This window comes from Scedosporium apiospermum, assembly GCF_000732125.1.
Source record: "Scedosporium apiospermum strain IHEM 14462 chromosome Unknown SEQ_SAPIO_0086, whole genome shotgun sequence".
Taxonomy (NCBI): Eukaryota; Fungi; Ascomycota; class Sordariomycetes; order Microascales; family Microascaceae; genus Scedosporium; species Scedosporium apiospermum.
The window spans coordinates 1,494,990-1,512,023 of NW_015971787.1; the positions used below are offsets into that span (position 1 = coordinate 1,494,990).

At 51.4% G+C, this 17,034-nt stretch overlaps 2 pseudogenes; both read left to right on the plus strand.

The window, feature by feature from the left end:
- Positions 1-4,066: 4,066 nt before the first annotated feature.
- SAPIO_CDS2648 lies at positions 4,067-5,224 on the plus strand (annotated as a pseudogene; the record flags this gene model as incomplete).
- A 6,928-nt stretch (positions 5,225-12,152) lies between these two features.
- Positions 12,153-16,352, plus strand: SAPIO_CDS2649 (annotated as a pseudogene; the record flags this gene model as incomplete).
- Between the last annotated feature and the right edge of the window lie 682 nt (positions 16,353-17,034).

Genomic DNA, 17,034 nt, shown 5'->3' on the forward strand with positions numbered 1-17,034 from the left:
TGCAGAGCGAAGGGAGGGAGATGCAATATTTTGATGTAGAGGATTATCAGGTGTGATTCGAGTAGCAAGCAAAGCCCGGGATTCAAAATAGGCTCATACCACTCGCATCCATCGCCTTCCCACGACCTGGCGTTCCAAGCGGAATTCTCCAGAGCCCTCGCGTTTTTGAGCCAAGCACCTCCAGATCCCTTCTTGCGGTCAAGGAAAAAGCCTTACCTTCCCTTACCTGGCCGCTTGACGTGCTCAGCGAGAATGGCTCCCGTCTTTCACCTGGGGTTACACCACATTTTTTTTTTTACCGCGGCGCGGCGCGGTAGCGTCCACGGCTTGCACTTTCAGCGAGGGGCTCAAACAGATTGGAGACAACAACGCCTGAGTGAACGTCTGAGCGGGCACGCCAGCGGTGAAGGCTAGCCGATCGTTCTCTGGAAATGGGAGTGATTGAGTCTGGGTTTGGGATAAGTTGGTCGATGAAGCCTCTGAGGTGTGGCCCCTTTCGAAGGGCCCCCCTGGACGTCCGATGAGGAGCCGTATAAGCCGTGGGCGAGGGCTAAATTTGAGGCGCTGTACAAGGATATGAGGGGTGGAGTGGTGCGTGGATGGCTTGAGATTTTTCTAACTTACACGTAAGTCAATAACAACTTGCAGGTCCCCATCCTCTTGATGCCAAGTTGTTGAAAGTTACTCAGTGGCTCTGTAAGCTGACGACTCTTTTTTCATGCCACTGGATACAAAGGGAGAACCCGAGTCCCTTTCCAAGTAGAAAGTGGAGAAATCGTCACCAAAATGGCAAGGAGACTGCCGAAAAGCGCGTTGGCATGATTAAGGAGCCCCCTATTCGCGATTCAGGCACCAGGAAATCGGGTGGCGAAGGGGGCTATGGGTGCTATTGAGCTTATGCACTTGATGTACGTATGTGTGTACGTGGGATTAACTACCAGTCTGTGTCTGAAAGGAGGGCATTTTGGTATAATGTTCGTAAGGGTGCGGAGGTAGTTGGATAGGGGGGTTTATGGGCTACGTGTGTCTGTCCCTGAATAGAAACGCAATCATGCATCCAAAATAATTGCGGTGTTGGCGTGGTTGTGTCATCACGAAATCGGACGTCGATAGCTCTGGTATTGACGCTTCCGAGTTCAGATGATCCATTATTCGTCGAGGACTAGAAAATGGAGTACATAACAGATTTGATATGCACCAGTGCTGTGTTCACAGACCTGATTTCAAGAACTGAGGGTGGTTGTTAGATCACGTTCTTGTCAGAATCTTAGGCAGATGTTTAGAATGGTGTACTTGGTAGTCTCAATCCTGTCGTCTTTAGCGGATATCGACATCAGCAACAGCTCTCTCGTCGAGGGCCCACTATCTTGGTATTGTTTAATAGGCTGCGCGTGAGACCGAGACTGTGTTTCAAGCCGGGCAATTTGGGGTAAGTCGAGCAAGTCGAGATGGGAGAACGGGGCAACGGAGACTTACTAAAGCCGGATTGCACCCGAAACAGAAAGGAAATACGCGGAGCTGGCTGGCGTCGGACATGGCACTGGAAACTTCAGTTCAGTGAAAGGATGTTCTTGGTTCCCTTCCCCGCTCTTCGCAATCTATCTGATCCAGATGTGTGTATGATGCCTACCCAATCCTGATGTTCTGCTATGTACGAAGGTATTTATTTCATAGACTGCTTCCGTCGTCTGTGTGTCTATGTGTAATTGCGATAATCAATGGTTTCCATGGCGAAGGTTAAAAAAAGGAAAAAGAGAGAAAAATCGCGAGGACCACTTCGTACGCCCAATTCAATGTTCGGATTGAGCGGGGCCGGGCCTGTTGAGGATGAGTACGCGTCCGTCCGAGCAATTGGGACGACTTCAGTATCAATACGAAGCAATAGTGTGGAGAGTGTCAAGGAGTTTGGATGAGAGCAAAAGTGCAGGCAGAGCTGAGTGATGCTGTCAATGCTCTTGTGCCTCGCGGTCAGTCTTTTCTCGACTGCCTTGAGAGACGTTGTGATTGATGAGTCTAATACTTTTATGAACATCACTCGCTCCATTGTCTCAAATATTCGATTCCTATTATTGGCAATGGATATTTTCACATCAAAAGTCCCCGACTCGATCAATGTTCCATCAATGATCAATTCCCAGGGCTTAATACTTAATGTTCGGTGTGATATAGATCCAGAGAATGATCAATTCCAATCACATTTGATCGTTCAATGTTGTGCTCCGGCATCTCTCCTAGTGATAGTGATCATTGTTATACGCTTCAATTATTCTCGCCTTACCTCTGTACCGTGTCCTCTGTGCGGGCTGTCCTATCAATTGTCCTCGTTGAGTCCTAATCCCGAAGCACTGTCACTGGCAAGTACCGTACCGCGACCGGTCAACCCGAAGTGACTTCGTTCACAGTTTGCGCTACTCCAATGCTCCGTTCCTATTCGCATTGTTTGGACAACATCAAATTGATCCTTCATCGGTTTCGGCTGCTTCTCTTTTTTTCATTTTTATTATTATTTTCTTTTCGGCCTTAACCCCATTCATGCCTCCTTTTCCCATTACTCTGATTTACTGATAACACTCTTCTCCCATTTCCGGTGACAAAATCCTTCGCCATCATCATCTGAAGACGTTTCTTGATCTCGTAGCATTTTGTTTCGACCAGTTTGACCAGTTCGACCAGTGAACGAAGTTCCTTTTCAGCGTACAGTTGTACCTGTGCAGCAGAAAATACATCACGTCATCGAAAATCAACCGACCATCCAAACCCGTCATCGCTGCTTCCAACTTGTTTGGACGTCGACATCGACAGCAACCAGCTCTTTCCAAGTCGCATGCATCTCGGTCCCAAATCCAACAAGTCCAGGCCCAGATCCGAGTCCAAGTCCAACACGTCCAAGTCCAGTCCACCTGCCCCGATTTAGACTATCCCCTTTCCACCCAACTTGGAAAGCGCACGCTCATCACTCATCACCACTCTGCATTCAGGGCAGCCAGTCAACTTGGCGCTTTTTGGTTTTGGATTTTTTTTTTTTTTTTTTTTTTTTCCCTTCTCTTTTTTTGGCCACCCACACTTTGACTCTCGTCTCGAGGAATCCAAACTTTGGAACCCCGTCCTTCGTTCCAGGGTTATCCGAATATCACTTGCCCCTTCGGATCGCCCGACCTTTTCCCACCTTTTTGGGGGTTTTTTCTTTCTTCTCCTCTCCCTCTTCCAGGCTCCCTCTTCTATCCCGCCCCATCCTCTCCTGTCTGTCTCCTGCAACTTCTCGTGGACGACCTCAGCCACCCAGAGGGATCTACTCGAAACCCTACCCTTCGTCCAACCGTTGCGCAAAACACGATCTGTCAAAGTGCCGGTCTATTCGAGGTACGTGTACATTGTTCATGAATGGAGGACAGAAACACAATTCTTCTGAAATCATAGCCCTAGTTAACCTCGTCAACCATGCATTTCTTCCTTTCCTTTCTTTCTCATTTTCTTTTTTTTTTCTTTTCTTCTGGTTTTGTTGTATTTTCTGTTATTTTCTGGCGGCCCCCTTTTACGGCCTATGAGGGGACGGCGGCGACGGCGGCGTTGGCCAACAAATGGCGAATCGAGCGCCTTCAAACTCTGTATCATGAGGTCACACGCTCAGCCAAACCCTGCAGCAATTTTGATTGATCGCCTGTTCAACATCACCCCTCCCCTCCCTTCTCCCCCTCCGATCCTGCTGCATTGATCTTCCCTTTTCGTGTCCTATTCCATAAGCAGTGCTCCCGAAACCCTCGGTTCTAAAAGGGGGGGAGGCGAAGGAAGAAGAAAAAAATGCACTGCCATTGCACGCACCGCTTGCGCTTGTATTAATCTCCGAGCGACAAGACGGTGTTTTTGACTGACCGACGTATCAGCTCAGAGAATCTTCGAGTAGGCTTCCTCAACGAGCGACTCATCTGTCTTAGATAAACGCCCGAACTCGACCCGTCCTCGTCCCCGGTTTTGCCCTCGTCCTTCTTTTCCGTTTCGCCCTCCGACACCCTTCGCAAAGTCCCCCACATTAAGAGCCACCGATTCGTGTCGAAAAATTCCCGTCGCCATGAGCCTTACCGAGTCTCCATCGATCACAAGCGCACCCCGCTTGCCGCTTCAAGACACCCCGGCCACCACGACGCTCAGGTTGGGCGAGCCCGCCAAGGTTATCCCGGCGGACCCCGCGTCTGCATCCAAATCCGACGAGAAAACTTCCAAGAAGCGATCACTGTTCAGCCTGGGTAAGAAGAAAAAGACCGACACACCACCCGAGATACAATCGCCTCCTAAGCCCACGGCCGCGACCATCACCGCTGCCACCTCCTCTCCCGCCAATCACAATAACACCAACACCAACATGGCCCCAGGGAGCCCCCGGTCCCGCGACGCCTCCAAACTGTCGACCGTAACAAGATCGCGATCCACGACATCCCCTTCACAAAACGAGGCGCCCTTCGTTACGTACCCCACGTCGCCCACGCGCGGACTCTCGAGTTCGCCTCGCCTCTCGTCACCTGCGGGCTCTCAAATCTTTGAGCGAGATGTCCAGGACAGTGTCGCCATACCCCACTCGCCCGCGATACCTTCCCACATCCAGACGGAGAATCATATTCCGCCTGTTCTCAATGCTTCTTCCGAAGCCATCACCGATGAGCAGCTCGACCCCGACAGCGTCGAGATCCTAACGCACTCATCCCACCTCCCCGCCGCCGTGGCCGTCACCGGTGTTGGACCGCTCCATTCCCAATCATTCGACTTGTGGGCCGATGAGTTTGGATCTTTTGCCGATCGCGACCGCGACGACGCCTCCAATTTTTCCCCCCTCGATTCTTCGATTGATGTCCGCCGGCTGAGCTTCATTTCCTTTGCCGACGTCGTCCAGGCTGAGCATAGCATTCTTGGCGGCGCCCCGCCGGCCGCCAATCGCAACTCGATCCACATCGCGGGTCTTACGGCGCTCCGTTCGCCCTCGCCTATGCGATCGCCCGTGTCATCTCAAGGCCCTGGCACCTCTCCGCCGACGAGCAAGTCGGGCTCTGTCAAGGGCCTCGAGATGTCGCCGAGTCGGAAACCCTTGGGAAGTCCGACCACGACTCTGCATGGCGTAGGGCCGGGCGAGATCAACGTCGAGACCATGTCGCAGGCCCTACGGCGGACGGGGAGCACGGACTTCGGAGCGAAGAGTTTCCCAACTAGTCCCATCGAGGGCCCCTCTTCGCGTTAGGTGCCATTGAGGTGTTGGGATAGTGGGGGGTATAGTAGACTCCATGTCAGAGTGACGAGGTAGAGATGAGCCTGGGAGACTAAGGGAAGGTGGGCGTGATAAAGAACACTTCTACAAAAGACAAATCCTGAAAAAAGTATCAATGGCGCGAAGGATGATGGGATGGAACAGTCGGCTTTTTTTCTTCTCTTATTTTTTTTTTTTCCTGCTCTTCTACTTTTTTTTTCCCTCTTGGCGAAGCTAGGGGTATGGGTTACATTTTGGAGTTTTTGGGATTGATGGACTATATTACTTTGGGAGGGAATCTTGGAATTTGCTTCACTGATTTCCTCGTTGTGGAATCTCCTTTATATCCTTGCTTTTTCTTCTTCTTCTTTTCCTTCCTTGCGCTCCTTCGTCCTTGTGGTTGCTTTCGGGACCGCTGCTTGTATTTGAGAATGGCGGCGGCATCCAAGATTTTATTTCTTAACTCTCTGCTTGATATCTCAGCCCACTTGGATCGAGAAGGAGAGTAGATGAGGGGGCGGAGTCCTTTCTCTTTTTGCGTCCTCTTGATGTCTTATCAACTTGATGAGATATTAGGAAAGAGGGAAGGGCACCATATTCTTTTCTTCTTTGGGCTCTCTTTCCTCTTGCTTGATCTCCTTATATGCTTGGCCTGAGATCAACCGAGGGGGAAAGATGCCTTTTTTTTTTTCCATCTTCTTTGAGGTCTCTTTTTTCTTTCTCGCGACTTTGTCCATACTTGATGTCTGATGACGATTGCGTTTGTTGGAGCAACCTCAGATTTAGGAAACTGAATAGCGAAATATCCCTTTCTTTTTCTTCATAGGCCTAGAATTAATGTCAAACTCTTTGATATCTGGTGGGGTTTTCTTATCTGACGAGTACTGAAATACCTGTTTGCCGCTATTGTTTTTTCTCTTTTCTCAAGTTTACATGGGGGAAGAATGCTACAGAAGGATTCTTGACAAATCGACGGCTTTCCTTCACTTCCGGAAAAGCTGTTTTGTCTACTTCATAAGTGAAGGAACATAGTCCTCGACATCTTTTGTTCTCGCCGATTTTAAGGTTGGACCTTTCCGAGAGAGGATTGGATTACCCCAGAACGACCAGGATGGCAAGGGATCAAAACGGTTGGTTGATGTGGGGCAAGGAAGGGGCAAGCATGAGGTTCTGTGGGGACTGGGGGGGAATTGGAGATTGATGGCGTCATGAAGTTTACATGGGGTTTATGGGGCTGCGAGGCAGGGACTGGGCCTGGCGGGAGTTTGGAAGGTTCGACATGAACTTGGGCAGTTTGGCAGGTTAATGTTTTTGCTTGGCCATTTTAATTTGAGACTTTGAATTTGATGGGTATTTTTATTTCGGATTTTTTGGTTGCGTAGGTTCGGGTCTGTAACTGGATTTGATATCAAGGACCTTGTTGATAGTGATGATATGGAGGAGAAAACCTCGGGGTTTTGATGGTAAGGTGAGGTACAGAGGAGCGGAGAATACTTGTCGAACGTCGAGTCGCATACTGCCCACGCCAAAATAGTATTGATCAATCACACCTTCGACAGCCGCAATATCTTCTCCCTAATCGTTTGACCAGCAGAACTCGGATAACGTCATTGAAGGTCGGCAGACAACTCGTTTATTGTTAAGTAATTACAAGTACTTCGGATCTACGAAGTACTCTCTAAGCAACTTCAACCTGGCTTCGCCTGCCACCTGCCGGCTGCGCTGAGACTTGGCGGGACGTGCTTTTCTGCAGGTACAGAAAAACATGTTAGTGACCGTGCGGAGAACTCTTCGCCTCCATGGGCGAGGACGCAGGAAGGTGGAGGAAGAAGAAGGGGAGCACGTTTCGATAAATATGCAGCGTCGTAATTCAGCAAATTACTCTATATATTACCCCGTAGCACACAGCCTCGACCTCGCATACCCGCGCCTGAAGCGTGGCATCGAGGGAGGAGACGGGGACTTGTTATAATCTCCACATTTCTACGAAGCAATTCTGGGGACATGGACATGCCAATGCTTCCTCGTTCGTAAAGAAGATGGATACTTCTTTTTCTGGCGTCGGGGTGGTATTGAGGCGTCATTGGATTCCGGGTGTGGCTCGGGATATGATTGAGGTAATCTGGCATTTGTGATGCGTCAAAGTCTTGGCTTTGCCTCCGGAGATTTCTACTACGAAGGTAGTTCATAATGGTGGCTTCTGCAAGCGTGGCGCGGAGGCGGATGGTTTTTCTAAATCAATCCCTGATGACGTTGATGACATACTTCTTATACACACTCTCTCTCTTGTGTCCCTTTCTCTCCTGCCGTTTATCGTTAGCGACGCCGTGGTCTAGATGAATGGGGGAAAGTTCTCCGAAGACAAAAGGCCCTCGATGCATCAAAGATGTTGAGTAATCCATTCCGAGATACGTTCGTAAGCACCGAGGAACGTTTTGCATCAAGGCTCATCCAGCAACGACAAGACTTCTTTAGCTTTCAATGCCATGCTTAGTCTAGACAATAGCCAGATAGAATGTCACTTTTTTTAGCCCTTTGCCTTACAGGGAGATGGTGTCTTGGCATCAGAGATCCTACGACAATTTCGAACAGACTCAGGGACGCCGATGATGAAAGAACGATAGAACGGGATGAAAGCGCCGAGCTGAAAAGCCGGCTGAGCTAGGTTTTTTGAATATGCATATAAAGGCACGCAGGGGGACGGGATTCCCGCGATCAAAGTTTTTTATAAGGTTAGCCGCAAGATCTAACTTAATCTCAAGAAAAAAAAAAAAAAAACTGAAAGGAAAAAAGAAGAATAAGAATAAGAAACCGAAGTATCGGCCGAAAATATGGCGAAGAACGGACGAGAGGAAAACGACACCCATGAGGAGAACAATTAGGTAAATCCTTCCAGAGCATGACGCCTCGTGGGATAAATAAACTCGACCCTCGAATGAGAACAGCCCAGCCGGGCTCGAAACCAGGCGAAAAAAAGGAACTCTGCCCCCGGCGCCGTCGCCGTGGTTCCTTGTTTTTTCTGTTTTTTTCTGTGCGTCTCCCCCCCCCCCCCCCCCCCCCTTCTCTTCTTCTTTGGTGTTGTGGAGTTTCATGCGTGTTAGTGATAACTTTAATGGTTTTTACGTTCCAACTTCGCCATCTCCGGATCTCCGCCCAGTTCTTGACCAGTGAGGATTCAAAGCTGCGTCGTTTTTTTTCCCACTGCTAGGAACTAAGAAATCGCGTCTTGGGAGCCCAAAAAAACGGGTTTCAAGCTAAACTCGTTCCTCTATTTCGATCCATCTCACCCAGGCACCGTCAGATTTCGTGATGCCATTAAAGTTAGGCTCTGCAGCACCCGTTGGAGAACCAGGGCGTCGGCTTTTCGTCTCGGCATCTGGGAAAACCGCCTAGAATCGAACAATGGAGACGATCGCTTCGAAGCTGATGCCACTTTAATTCGCGAGTGGAGCCAATTGATCCGGTGAGGCGACGTCAAAGTTTGGTTTCTTCTTACCCCGGGGATATGACACGACTCATGGGAAAAGCTGATAACTGAGGCGGGGCGAGATGGGATGAGCACCAATTTTTTTTTTTTTTTTTTTTTTTTTTTTTTTTTTTGATCTTTGACATGTCGTTTAATGGCTGCGCTTGCGGTGCAAAGCACGGATCGTCGACATGGGGGGACCCGCCGATCACCTTTTGCCTCCCTTCCGAGACCAGGGGGAGAATCCCGCTTTTTTCGGCCAATGTCGCAATATCGTTTTTATTTTTCGTTTCGTTCCTTTTTTTTTCTTCACTTTTTCTTCTTTCTACGAAGCAATCAAATGAGCTTTCCCGAAGTAGGACAGAATAGTTGGCAGAGTTAATTCTGCTCCAAGACCGAATCCGTACTGGATGATCCTAGTTTGCCTATGCCCACTCATCATTTTTCTGTCACCTAAATATGAGATGTGAAAATGGCACAGCAGGAGATTAAGCTGGACCTTTTCGTCTTCTCTTGTTTATACCGTTGGTTGTATTTGCCTACCTGGATATCGACAGGCCACTCTTGCATTGTAATAGCTAGTCCGTACTCGGTAGTCCTTATGACCCCAAGACCCCAAAGCCAAGCGCTTGGACAAAAGGAGCAACAGACTAGGAACCCTCCCTCAAGTCAATCTTGATGGGGTTCCACAAGGAGGAATCGGAGCCGTTCGATTGCAGGAAATACCCGTCCGCCGGACCAGGACCCTGCCGGCTAGTACAAGTGTGGCATGGAAGGGTAATTTGCTCTCTTGGCGAGAGTTTGGTAGAAAATGGTCAGACTGGACTGAAGTCTCGTTGACGTGTAACTGGATCGACGAGTCTAAGTAATTCCTAATATCAATTGGCATTTTTACAGGGGTAGGAGCGGAGTGTGATATTTGAGTCTACGATGTAAATAGAGACCCCACGAGTCATAAAAGGGCTCCAAGTACACTGTTGCTGACTCGAGGGGGGACGAAAAGCCTCTAGTTCCTCAGACGTGGCGACAAAGTTGCCTGGTCCACTTCATTGGAGATGAAGAGAGATCTGGGACAACTAAGGTAGCTGTCCAAGGCGGATCGCATTGATGATAATCGAATATTGTTGCATGTCCTCGACATTGGTATTAAACTTTGCTCAAGCCCTGATATTATGGGGTAAGTCGGGTATCGGAATGCTTCTGACTTTAGAGCAATATTGCGACGGCGACCCGAGCTAACTGCGAAATAACGTAATGAAACATTGAAGGGCCCCATGAAGAAAGGAGTCAGCAAATTGAATGGTCGAGGTTACATTCGAAGAGGATACAGTATTGAAATTGGCAGATTGTATGATAATAGTTGAGCAGCGTAGTGACTTTGAACAGTTCAAGCTCTACAGAGGTAGTTAGTTACCTTTGCGTTGTGTTTTTCAAGAGAGGGATGAGAGCGAGAGCAGCGTTGATCGATGTACTATCTTACGGACAAGGACTGCTGTGGTTAAATATTAGTGTACATTAATCAAGTGTACCTTATTCGCTTTTGGGTTCGTTTCAAATGTGCCTTTCCATCTGGAAGAGAGACTCCACGACCATCCTTATTTACGCCGAGGGCATCTTGCCGGAGACCCTCGGAAAAGCAAGAAGCAGCTAGAGAAGAAAAATACAAATTTAAAAAGCAAAGCGGAGGAAGAAGAACGAGAACAAGAAGAGTATGGCGGGTAAGGATAGGGTAATAATGGCTTGGGAGAAACAGGGACTCGGAAGCTGGTTGTGGGGACCACCTTAATAATAGTGCGAAGTAGCGTCCTTCGTACACCACATCTTGACCCACGCGCCAACTGTCCTCTGGTAGATTACATGTGTAGTGAGCGGTGTACATTCATAGTGTAGAGTAGTTTACAAGATGCTCCCTCCACTACTGAGTACAAGCTTACAACTGGTCCGGCAAGAACCCTCCCAAGCCCCTTCTGTTCTAGACCATAGCGACTTCCCCAACAGTGCCAGGAAGTGCCGCTCACGACTCCACTCTCTCTGGCTCCACTCGTCTCTATCGCGGTTGCAGTTGCAGTTGCAGTTGCAGTTCAGGTCGCAGCAGCACCCAGTCCCCCCAGCAAGTCCTCCCTCGTTCGGCCCAGCGTTCCTAGTGCCCTTCGTAGTGTAGCGTACTAAGTGTAGCGTACTAAGTGTAGCGTACTAAGTGTAGTGTACTTTGTAGTGTCCTAATGCGCCCATCTTCCTGTGCTTCCCCCATCCGGTCCTCCAGACCACCATTTATTATTATTATTATTATTACCGTTCGATGTTCCTTCCCCGCATCCTTCCACTTTCTACCTTTGTACGTTCTGCCTTTCCACCTCGACTCACAAAACTTAAACTTCCATCAAACATCTCTTTTCCTTCTTCCAAACTCTTTCGTCCTTCCCACGACACCGATTTGCCCATCTGAACATCAATCCCAAGCACTCGCCTTCAAACCTTCAAAACAATTCGTGTCCAACACCCTGCGTATCTCGACTAAGCTTCAGCATCGACCGCATTCGCTTTGGCACGGTCCCCCGTCGACGTCAACGCCGACGCTTCGAGAGTCAACCGAGAGATGGATATTTTTCACATCATCCAACCAGTCTCCCCGACCCTGCGACGCTGACTTCTGCGCACCCAACACGCCATCACCGTTTCCCAACCCATTCCTGCGACGCCTGCTGCGAATCTGATTCACTCCGACTCCGACCTGCCATCCAGTCACAGCTAGTGTTCATTACCCAATCGATTCCTGTTCCTTCCTTCAGACAGGGTAGGCGACGTGTCCCGACTCCGATCCTGGTCTCGCCCGATTCCCCTTAGCCCGGTTTTCTTCACCGAACCGAAAGCCAAGCGCAGCGCCATCCTACGTCGCCTACGCAGCTCACAACCCCTTATCTGCGATCACGACGGCCATCGTGCTCTTTCAAGACCCCCGTAGCGAACCTATCGAATGCTTCTATTTCTGCGATGAAGTGGGCGTAAGAGTATTTGGTGATAAATTTCCCGCATCGACAGCGACTACTTCGCGCACACATGCACACATATATTCCTCAATTCTTTAAAAAGACCTCCAAAAATATCCTACGCCTTATTTCCACTGGCTATCGGACTTACCCCCATTCGCGAGCGATAATATTTTTAATAGCAATCGTCTCTCGAACTGCCGACCAGTAATCTTCTTTCCTTCAGCCATAGGGAACCCGTGGTGGGAATCCAAGACTTGTCTCACGAGCTACCCACTTTTGCTCTTAGGCCGGATTTCACAACCTCCATAGAACAATCCCACCCCGTCTCGGAATAATCGCAGACGCACATCCATCGCCCACACCCTCCAGCCCCTTCTAGAGCTTTTGGAAAACAAAGCTGTACCTAGATGCGGGTCAGAGTGCATGCGGTCGGACAATGGGATGAACATGCTGCCTTGGGGAATCGATGGACGAGTTACCCGTAACCCTACCACTAAACTCCTCAGTTATCGATTGGTCGCGCCATCCCGCTCCTCCACCACCCGACATCCAATCGCCCCAGCCGCCCCTATCGCGGCCTATGGATAAACCTATGACTTCCGCCACCAACTCGCGGTCGACCTTTGACAGGTCAGCTGTTCCTGCGCAGGCCACCATTCGGGCCGTGACACCTGAGCCCATCGAACATGCGACCGCGCCCGCCGCAGCAGCCACTACCGCAGCCACTATCACAACCGCTTTCGGCACCCACCACTACCAACACCAACGCCAACACCAACACCCTTCTACCGCCCCTTCCGATCCTTCCGCCCCCGGCTCCACATCGGGCCCTGCATCGTCTACGGAATCCGGCGTCATATTACACAGGCCGCGTCCCGGTCTTGCAACCCTTTCTCCCCAGGCCTCCCCGAGGTCTCTTCCAGGGGGACCTGCCAGACGCCAAGGCATAGTCTTCAACGACGCCTTTGACCGGTCCTCCGAGGAGACTAACGCGGCGACCTCTGCCTCGAGCGCCGCTACCCTATCCTCCAGTCCGCCTCCTCCGCGGCTTCCTCCTAGGCAGAGGACTTACACCATGGAGGCTGGCAGCGTTAGGCAGGCCTCTGCCGCCTCGATGACTGCTTCCGATAGCCGCCGGAGAATCGGCTCTTTCTCTTCGGCCACCTCTCAACATCATCTAGACGATCTGCGGAATCCCCCACCTCCTCTCGAGTCCCTGGGCTTCCCATCCATCATACCCAATCGGCAGCCTGATTTGGGGTCGGGGTCAACCGATCAATCGCTCAAGGCCCAGCTAAAGGACAAGAAGCTGTCCGCCCGCAGACTTATTAAGCGTCAGACATCCCGACCCACGTCGCCTCTAATATCCCCACCTCCCTCCGTCGACTCGCTACCGCTTCCCATACCTACCGAGGATGCAAACAAGATATTATTACTGATGAAGAGCCTGTGTGGACGTATGCGAGGCGATGTCGAGTTCCAGCTCGAACCCTCAGGGCCATGGCAAGCGGGTATGGCCTATATCGAAGAGGAGAAAGGCGCCCTGATGGTGGATACCGGCCACGATGGCCCCTTCCTCGCGCCGCTGATTCCCGATCTCCGCGGTTGCCGGGTACTTCCCATCGACTGTCAAGAGAAGGGCAGATATGACTGTCTCGAAGTCGTCGCTGCTACCACTACTACTACTCCTCCTATTGATCTGATTCTTAAACCCCTGGCCCATGAAGAGATGGACCTGTGGCTGGCCGCCCTGCTTTGCTGGCAACAATTAAGACCCGTAGGCGGCGGTCTGCCGAATAACGGGAAGCCCACGAGTCCAGCCACGCCTTCGCGGCCTGAGCTCAGGCGGCGCACGTCGTCTAACGGCCCCTCGAGAGGCGCTAGCATCATCAAGGTCGGCAAAGTGATGCTGTGGGACAAGGGACTCGCCACATCACCTCGTGCCATCGTCAAACGTCCCTCTACTAGGGACTTGAGGTCGCCTGCTACGTCATGGAGGAGAGTATCGTGTATCCTACAAGACAACGGCGAGCTGAAGCTCCTGACCGAGACGGATAGCTCTATTCTCTCCGTCATTGAGCTGTCGCAACTATCTCGCTGTTCTATACAAAAGTTGGACCGGACAGTGCTAGACGAAGAGTACTGCATCGCCATCTTCCCCATATACTCGTCGACATCTACCCAGCTCTCCATCTTTCGCCCTGTGTACGTCGCGCTCGATACGAGAGTGCACTTCGAGGTTTGGTTCGTCCTCCTCCGAGCCTTTGCGGTCCCGGATATCTACCGGCTCGACCCGTCGAGCAAGGACGGTGTGGTGGAGATGTTGGATCCCAAGTCGAGCGAACTAGACGGCGTGTTCCGGATCGAAAAGTCGCTCTGCCTGCGCGTGACGGAGGCTAAAATGCGCCCCCAGGGAAATCCTCTCATGGAGCTCGGCCCGTTGCGGCGCGTCGAGTCGCAGGAGACCCTCGTGGGCAATTATCTAGCCGAGGTTATCCTCGACGGGGAAGTACGCGCCCGCACGACGACCAAGACGCAGACGAAGAACCCGTTCTGGAGGGAGGACTGCGAGTTTTACGATTTGCCGCCGAGCTTCCCGTACCTGTCGGTGGTTCTGAAGAAGGTCGAAGGCAACCTCGAGAGTGTGACGCATCAGTTGCAGGCGTCAATGGGCCTTCCCAAGACCGGAAACCTAACGGAGGTCCTTTGCGGAGCCGTCGACATTCCCCTCGATGAACTAGAGTGCGGCAAGGATCACGAGGAGTGGCTACCGATCCTCGATGATAAGCAGCAGATTCTGGGCACCATGTTTGTAAAGGTCCACCACGAAGAGCTCGTCGTCTTACTCTCGAAAGAGTACCAACCGCTCTCCGAGATTCTTCACCGCTTCCCGTCAGGGCTCACGGCCCAAATCGCAGACGTTATGCCGACCAGCCTCCGGCGGCTGTCCGAGCTGTTTCTCAACATCTTCCAGGCATCGGGTTCGGCGAGCGAGTGGCTCATGGCCCTCGTAGAGGACGAGATCGACGGCATCGGGAACCAGGCACCTATCAAGAAGTACAGGTTTAGCAGACGGTTGCGGTCTAGCGATTCTCTGGACTCGGCAAGCGACCGGGAGCAGATTGTGCGCGATATGAGCAAGTCGCTCACGGGCGAGGCGAACCTGCTGTTCCGCGGCAATTCGTTACTGACGCAGTCTCTCGAGTTCCACATGCGGCGTCTCGGCAAGGAGTACCTCGAGGACGTGCTGCTCGACAAGGTTTTCGAGATCAACGAGATCAACCCCGATTGCGAGGTGGACCCTAGCCGGATTCAGGATGGCGATAGCATACAGCAGCACTGGAATCAGCTGATTCAGCTGACGACGGAAGTGTGGGATTGCATCGCGGCCTCGGCGAACCGCCTACCACCCGAACTGCGGCACATCCTAAAGTACATCCGCGCCGTGGCGGAAGACCGGTACGGCGACTTCCTCCGCACCGTTTCCTTTACGAGTGTTTCCGGTTTCCTCTTTCTCCGCTTCATCTGTCCGGCCATTCTCAGTCCCAAGCTCTTTGGCCTCTTGCGAGACCACCCGCGTCCGAGGGCGCAGCGTACACTGACTCTGGTCGCGAAGTCGCTGCAGGCACTGGCCAACTTGACGACTTTTGGCCAGAAGGAGAGTTGGATGGAGCCGATGAACAAGTTTTTGAACTCACATCGACAGGCCGTCAAGGACTTTATCGATCACGTCTGCTCCATACCCGCCGAGCGTAGCACAAACCCCGTGCCCGCGTCTTACTCTACTCCCGTGACGATCCAGGGCCGGCTTTCGCCCATCTCACGAGAAGGCTTCCCCTCTCTGCCGTACCTCATCGACCAGTCGCGCAATTTCGCCGGGCTAGTGCGCCTCTGGGTCAATGCCAACCCCTTAGCACACTACGCAATTAAGAGCGGAACGACCACGGCCGCGGCGGCGCAGAGTAACACGTTATCGCCCAATGCCGTGGACGCACCCCCCCTACCCGATGGCGATTTGTTGATTTTCAACGATGTGTGCCATGACCTTCAGCAGCGTTCGGACGAGTGCTTTGCGCGCGTTGAGTCGATCCGAGAGAGAGAAGCCGGACCGCAAGCTACTTCTACGGCGACGGCCACGGCCACGGCAGCCGCAGCGGCTGTAGCTTCTGCTTCGTCTGTCATCACGACGGATGAACTCGCCGAAGGGCTTGGTCACACCTCGTTGATAGATAGCGTAGTCAAGAGCTCCTTTGCGACACAGGCTTCTTCGTCTACAGGTGGTGGTGGTGGTGGCGCCGGCGCCGGCATAGAGACGGCTTCAGCGGTATTCTCATCGTCGGTGTCCTCATCGCATTGGGATTTTTCCGAGGCGATGGGAATCGGCAACGGCGGTACACTAGGCGGCAGTAGTGGTCCTGCTGCTAGCCTACGGCCACCCGGATCGGCGGGTAGCGACGTCATCGAGGGAGGCGCGCGGGAGAGGAGGGGCAGGACAACGAGACAGGCTTCGGCGGCCTCGGAGGTCGGCTCGGGGACCCTGAGATCCAGCCGGAACGGACGGGTTACGAGGGGGATTTTATCGGGGATTATGAGGATGGGCAGGAGCGATTCACCTGATTCGGCGCCTGGAAGTGGTTCTGGTTCTAGACTTACCAAGGAGAGGTAGTTTTTGTTTCTTTCGGGGGAGGGATTGGGGCGTCATTTGATTGACGTTTGACTGTTTTGTTCATGGGGGAGGATGTTTACTTTGATTTCTTTTTTTCCAACTCTGATGATTATCATATAGAGATTGGGTCGGGGGGTTTTGGGCGGCCCTATTCTTTCTCTTCTCCCATTTTTTTTAAAGCTTTTACATGTTTTCTTGAAACCGATTGAAGTTTTCCGTGGTTGTAATGGGGACTCTGAGGATTGATGGGATGGGTTGTGATGATGAGGCGAGCGGATGAGGTGAATAGAGGCGGATTGTATTGTATGTTAGTGAGATGGGGGAGGACGAACAAGTGTATGGGATGTATGTACGTATGGATGGATTGATGATTTGTGAATACCACTTCAAACTACCACTCTTATCTTTCCCTCTCTTCTTCCCCTTTTATCTTCATCCCGAAGATGGAATAGAGAGATGACAAGCGGCACGGCCAAAGAGCAACCGAATCCTAGAAAAAACACATCGAGCAAGGCCTTTGATTCATGAGCAGATGGAGTCTATCCAATGGGGAAGATACTTGATTCCCTTCTCACGCCGTACTCGGAATCAAGGGTTTCGACTTACATCCCGAGGAGCTGGATTTGAGGTAGATTTTGTTACTTTCTCTTTGATGTCATATTTTTATTCAATTTTTTTTTCC